Raw genomic sequence first — 6,000 nt, forward strand, 5'->3', positions numbered from 1 at the left:
TATATCCAAAAATATCTTAATATTGAACTACCACTCTCTAGAAATTTTCAACTCACTAGGCAAAAACAAGGAAAAATTAATATTTTCTTGTATTTAGAAACAGGAAATGATTACAGGGTTTTAAGGTAAAGGCTTATTCATTATTCAGGTTGAGGAGGAATCTTACATCCTCTCCCACACTTGAAAAATGCGAGATGTCCTCATCTCGCAAAGTGGGGGTAATCTTTTGCCAACTTTTCTTCTTTCTCGCAGGTGGTGTCTTTTAGAGGGAAGAACTTCCACTTTACTAAAAATTCTCTGAGGACTCTACTCCTGAGAATCTTCTCCCAAACGTCAAGGATTTCCTCAGGTTGGAGTACCATAATCTGGCCTTGAGTCGGAGAAATCAATTGTTCATCAATCATCAAGCATGTGACTCGGGTTGGGTACATATTTCTTAAGCAAACTGACATGGAATACATCATGTACCTTGAGATGGGGAGGCAGAAGAAGTTTGTAGGCTGGATCGTCCACTTTATTTATAATAGCATACGGCCCACAGTATCTAGGAGAGAGGTTCTTGTACTTCCCTAGGGATTAGGAACTTCTTTTTGGTCGTATTCGAATGAAGACCATATTTGATTCTTCAAACTCTCTCTCTCTGATCTCTTTTTATCTGCATAGTGCTTTTGTCTGTCTTGGGATGCCTTTATATCTTTACGGATTGATTGCATTTGCTGGTCCATGTTATCAAGCATTTGTCTGGACATTTGGACTTTGATCATGGATCAGACCAAGTCAACGGTGTAAGGCAATCTTGTCCATACAAAGCTTTAAAAGGACTCATCCCAATGCTTTGATGATGATAAGAAGCATTGTAAGCAAATTCGACTAGATGTAAATGGCTTAACCACTTCTTGGGTTCCTTGTCGTCGCGCAGCATGACCGAAGGATATCTTCAATTACCTAATTCACTCTTTCAGTCTGGCCATCTGTTTCGGGGTGATAGGTTGTGCTGAGATCCAAGAAAGTTCATACTGCTTCAAAGAATGCAGTCCAGAATTTCGATGTGAATTTGGGATCTCTGTCACACTTACTATCCTCTTGGGTAAGCCGTGCAATCTAAAGATTTCTTTAAGGAAAACTCTGTGGCAACATCCACTGCAGTGTATGTTTCTTTCACTGGAATTAGATGGACACTTTTGGTTAGTCTGTCAACTACCACAAAAATGGAGTTGTAACCTGATTGCACCTAAGGTAGTCCAGTGACAAAGTCCATACTTATACATTCCCACTTCATCTATGGAATGTCTAGAGGCTGCAGTTTCCCTGGCATCTTGACTCTCTCTGCCTTGACTCTCTCACACATTAAGCATTTTTGCACATGATCAAGTACATCCTTTTTGAGTCTTGGCCAGAAGAAGCTTTTCTTCACAGACATATAGGTTTTTATAATCCCAGGATGTCCAGCTATCAGGCTATCATGGGCTTCTCTCAGAATTCTTCCCTTTATTCCCTCATCATTGGGGATATATACCCGATTATTATAATACATGCATCCTTCATCCAATTTGTACCCAAGAACTCGACTCATTTCCTGAGGAGTCTTGCTTTTCACATCAGAAGGGTAGCAATAGGGGCAAAGAATTTATCCTGCATGATTTTCTCCTTTGCTTCACTGATCAATGGATTTGACACCACTGTAATGCAAGCAAGGAGGCTTTTCTGCTGAGTGCATCTGCAACCACATTTTCTTTTCCCCTGATTGATACTTGATTTCAAAATCAAATTCCTGCAGGGTCTGCATCCATCTCCTTTTACGCATGTTGTTGAGATCCCTTTGGGTGAAGATTCACTTCAGACTTTGATGATCTGTCATCAAGGTGAACCTCTGTCCCAAACTTCACACCATACACTACTACTACTGAGAGTAACTCCAAGTCATGGGGACGACATAATTTCTCTCATGTGTTCTGAGTTTTTTGGATTCATAGGAGCCACTGCATGACCTTCCTGCATAAGAGCACCGCCTAAGGCAAACCCACTGGCATCAATAACTACCTCAAAGGGTTTGGTAGAATCTCGCAACTTAAGGACATGGTTGGTTACTAAGGCTATCTTCAGCTTGTCAAAGGCACTCTGACACATTACAGTCCACTGAAAAAGTGTACTCTTCTTGAGAAGATTAGTTAAAGGGGATGCTATCTTAGCATACCTAGGTATAAAGATCCTATACCATTCGGTTAATCCTAGGAATCCTTTGACTTCATTTACTATCTTGGGTTCTGGCCATTCTTCTACTGCTTGGATCTTTGTCGGGGTCAAGAGAAATCCCATCCTCTTGCATGATTTTCTCCTTTGCTTCACTGATCAATGGATTTGACACCACTGTAATGCAAGCAAGGAGGGTTTTCTGCTAAGTGCATCTACAACCACATTTTCTTTCCCTGATCGATACTTGATTTCAAAATCAAATTCCTGCAGGGTCTGCATCCATCTCCTTTTACGGATGTTGTTGAGATCCCTTTGGGTGAAGATCCACTTCAGAATGTGATGATCTGTCATCAAGGTGAACCTCTGTCCCAAAAGATAATGTCTCCACAACTTCAGAGCATACACTACTACTACTGAGAGTAACTCCAAGTCATGGGGACGACATAATTTCTCTCATGTGTTTTGAGTTTTCTGGATTCATAGGAGCCACTGCATGACCTTCCTGCATAAGAGCACCGCCTAAGGCAAACCCACTGGCATCAATAACTACCTCAAAGGGTTTGGTAGAATCTCGCAACTTAAGGACATGGTTGGTTACTAAGGCTATCTTCAGCTTGTCAAAGGCACTCTGACACATTGCAGTCCACTGAAAAAGTGTACTCTTCCTGAGAAGATTAGTTAAAGGGGATGCTATCTTAGCATACCTAGGTATAAAGATCCTATACCATTCGGTTAATCCTAGGAATCCTCTGACTTCATTTACTATCTTGGGTTCTGGCCATTCTTCTACTGCTTGGATCTTTGCCGAGGTCAGGAGGAATCCCATCCTTTGCATAAAATTTTTTTAAACTAAAAGTCTTCTTTAATTTTTAAATAAAATATCCATTATTTTAGTATTCAAAAAATTTCTCTTTCCTCATTGGAATACATGGATTTCTATTGTCATGGGAATTTCTCTTTTATCACATAAAAATGAATTACTAGAAGTTCTCCTTTTTCCTAATTAACTATTTATGTATAAACATAAAAATCAAACTTTCCATGGTTATGATGAGAATTATTCAATTAACCTAGGATGATTAATCCTAGAATATGGTAGGAAGTCCTCTTTTCATATTATGTATGAAAATGATTTATGTGTTAATTTTTTCAGAAATTTTACCATGGCTTTACTACTATTACTGATAATTTTCAATAATTTTGAAAGCATAAAGTTTTAGTAATACAATATGATAGAATAACTATCATTTGGATCAATATCCAATTATGGACTTGATTCCTAAGTTTTTCATAATTTAAATAGCATAAAAGCATTAAAAGGCCACTTCTTTGGCTTCTAATTTGACAAGCATAGAATTTACTTTTAGATTTGAGAATTGCTTCACAAGAAGCATCATTTGAATATAGAATAGGTGATAGGAATGACCATTTTTTGGGGGAGAGAGAGATATGCTAAAAAAACATTTTAGTTTAAGCATAAATGGAAACGTTGTGTTTAATCATCACTAAAATTCATTAGAGAGCTTCAATTGCACTAAAGAGCCATTCAATTGAACACTTCTCAAGCTTGAGAGGGGTTGAAAAGTGAGAAACATTTAGAGATTTGAAATGGATCTAGAGCAAAATATGGAATCAAACACATCAAAGCAAGAATCTAGCATCCATTAATCATGAGATTAATGATCCAATGGCTCATGACATGAGTATACAAAAGAGAGAGAAAATCTATAAGTGCATGTAGCAAGAGAAGATGCACAAATAGCCTAAGTGTGTTTAACCTCTCACCAAGAGGATGACCGTGGAAGGCCAAATCTCCATAGATGGAGCCCAAAGGTACAAGATGACCAAAATTAGTAAAAGTCTAAAAAGATGTCAAAAGATCCTACCAATGTCCCCCAAGCCCTATTCATAGCCACTTTCTCCTTCTACCCATGGGCCCCTATGTACATGTGGAAATCAAGTTCTATGGTTCATGACAAACCATCCCTTCCCAAAGATTTTGTCCTCAAAATCATACAAGACATTTACAATTGAATCGCAATCTCAATGTAAACCCAAGGGAAGTAGAGAGGTCTTCAAAAATGTGCCTCGAATACATTTGGAGTAGGAAAACCAAATGTAGTGAAGCCAGCAAACTCCTTCTCTAAAAATAGCATGTAGGACTGTTATGGCAGCCATGTTGTCGATGAAGCTTTCCTTGAAATTCTTCATGAAACCTCCATAAAAATGAACTGCAAATGATATGTAGCCGCACCCAAAAGAGTCCCACATGTTTGTCATCAAACCAAATGATCTTCCAAGTGTGTTGGAGTAGATTGGTAACCCCAACAATAGATCCAACCAAATCTGTCCAGAAATTACAGCACATATAAAACCTCATGATATGCCCATTCTTCACATAATAATCATGCCACTTGATCAAGGAATACTTCCATCAAGTAAACCATGTTGTTGAACATACTCCATTGATTGCCAACAAGTAGCCTCATCTATGGGCAAGCGCTTCCATTTCACAAGGAATTCATCAATGTTCCGGTTCCTCAAAACCCTTGTCCTCTTGTCCACAATCCTCTCCGGCTCATATATAATCTCTCCTTCTTCATCCATCGGTGGTTACTCTTCAATCTCTTGAGGAAGAGAGTCCACAAACCTCTTAAGGTTGGATACATGAAACACATTATGAATCCTTGTAGAAGGAGGTAGGTCAAGCTTATAAGCCAAATCACCCACTTTCTTGACTACCAAATATGGTCCATAGTATCTATGTGCCAACTTGGAATTGGAAGACCCTTTGAGAATATTGTGACGGCTCTTAGGAAGCTTGAGCAACACATAATCACCTTGCTTAAACTCCATTTTGTGTCTATGCTCATCCGGATTTGCCTTCATGACTTCTTGTGCCTTCTTCATATTATCCTTGCATAATTGAAGAAGCTGTCTCATCCTTTTCAACTCTTCCTTGGCTAAAGGATTAACCACTTTATCCTCATGGAAGGCAATAGATGGCACATGCACTTGATACCCATAAAGATCCTCGAAAGGTGACATCCCAATACTCAAATGCTTGCTTGAATTATGACAAAATTTAGCAAGGTAAAGCCATTCATCCCATGATGCTTGCATGTCATGACAATAGTGCCTCAAGTACACTTCAAGCCATTTGTTTGTGCACTCCGTTTGCCCATTCGTTTGAGGGTGATAGGCTGTAGAAGGAGTGATTTGAGTCCCCAAGTTCTCATACAATGTCCTCCAAAAAGTTCCCATGAACTTGGTATCTCTATCACAAACTATGTTGAGCGGCAAACCATGTATCTTGAATACATGCTCCATAAATTGCTTGGCAATGTGAGAGGCCCCATAAGTAGTCTTGGAAGCAATAAAATGAGCTGATTTGGTGAGTCTATCCACCACCACAAATACTTGATCCCATCCATGCTTCATCTTTTGCAAGCCCGTGATGAAGTCCATGGAAATGTGAGTCCATTTTCCATCCGGAATAGGCAAAGGATGAAGTAAACCACTTGGCAATTGGTGACTATCCTTATTCCTTTGGCATGACACACATTCCAAAACAAACTTCTTGACATCCCTCCACATGCCTTTCCAATAGAAGCTTTTGCTCACTTTGTCAAATGTCTTGAGAACACCAAGATGACCCAAAAGCGGTGAAGAATGCATCTCATGAAGCACCTTAGGAATGTAGGATGAGGTTGGAACCAAATACACCTTATCCTTGTGCCATAGTAGACCATTCCGAAGCTTATAATGAGGAAATTCTTCACCATCTCCTTGCTGTAATTTTCTGTA

Source organism: Cibotium barometz, chromosome 50 (genome assembly GCF_041138505.1).
Source record: "Cibotium barometz isolate CiBa-2024 chromosome 50, ASM4113850v1, whole genome shotgun sequence".
NCBI lineage: Eukaryota > Viridiplantae > Streptophyta > Polypodiopsida > Cyatheales > Cibotiaceae > Cibotium > Cibotium barometz.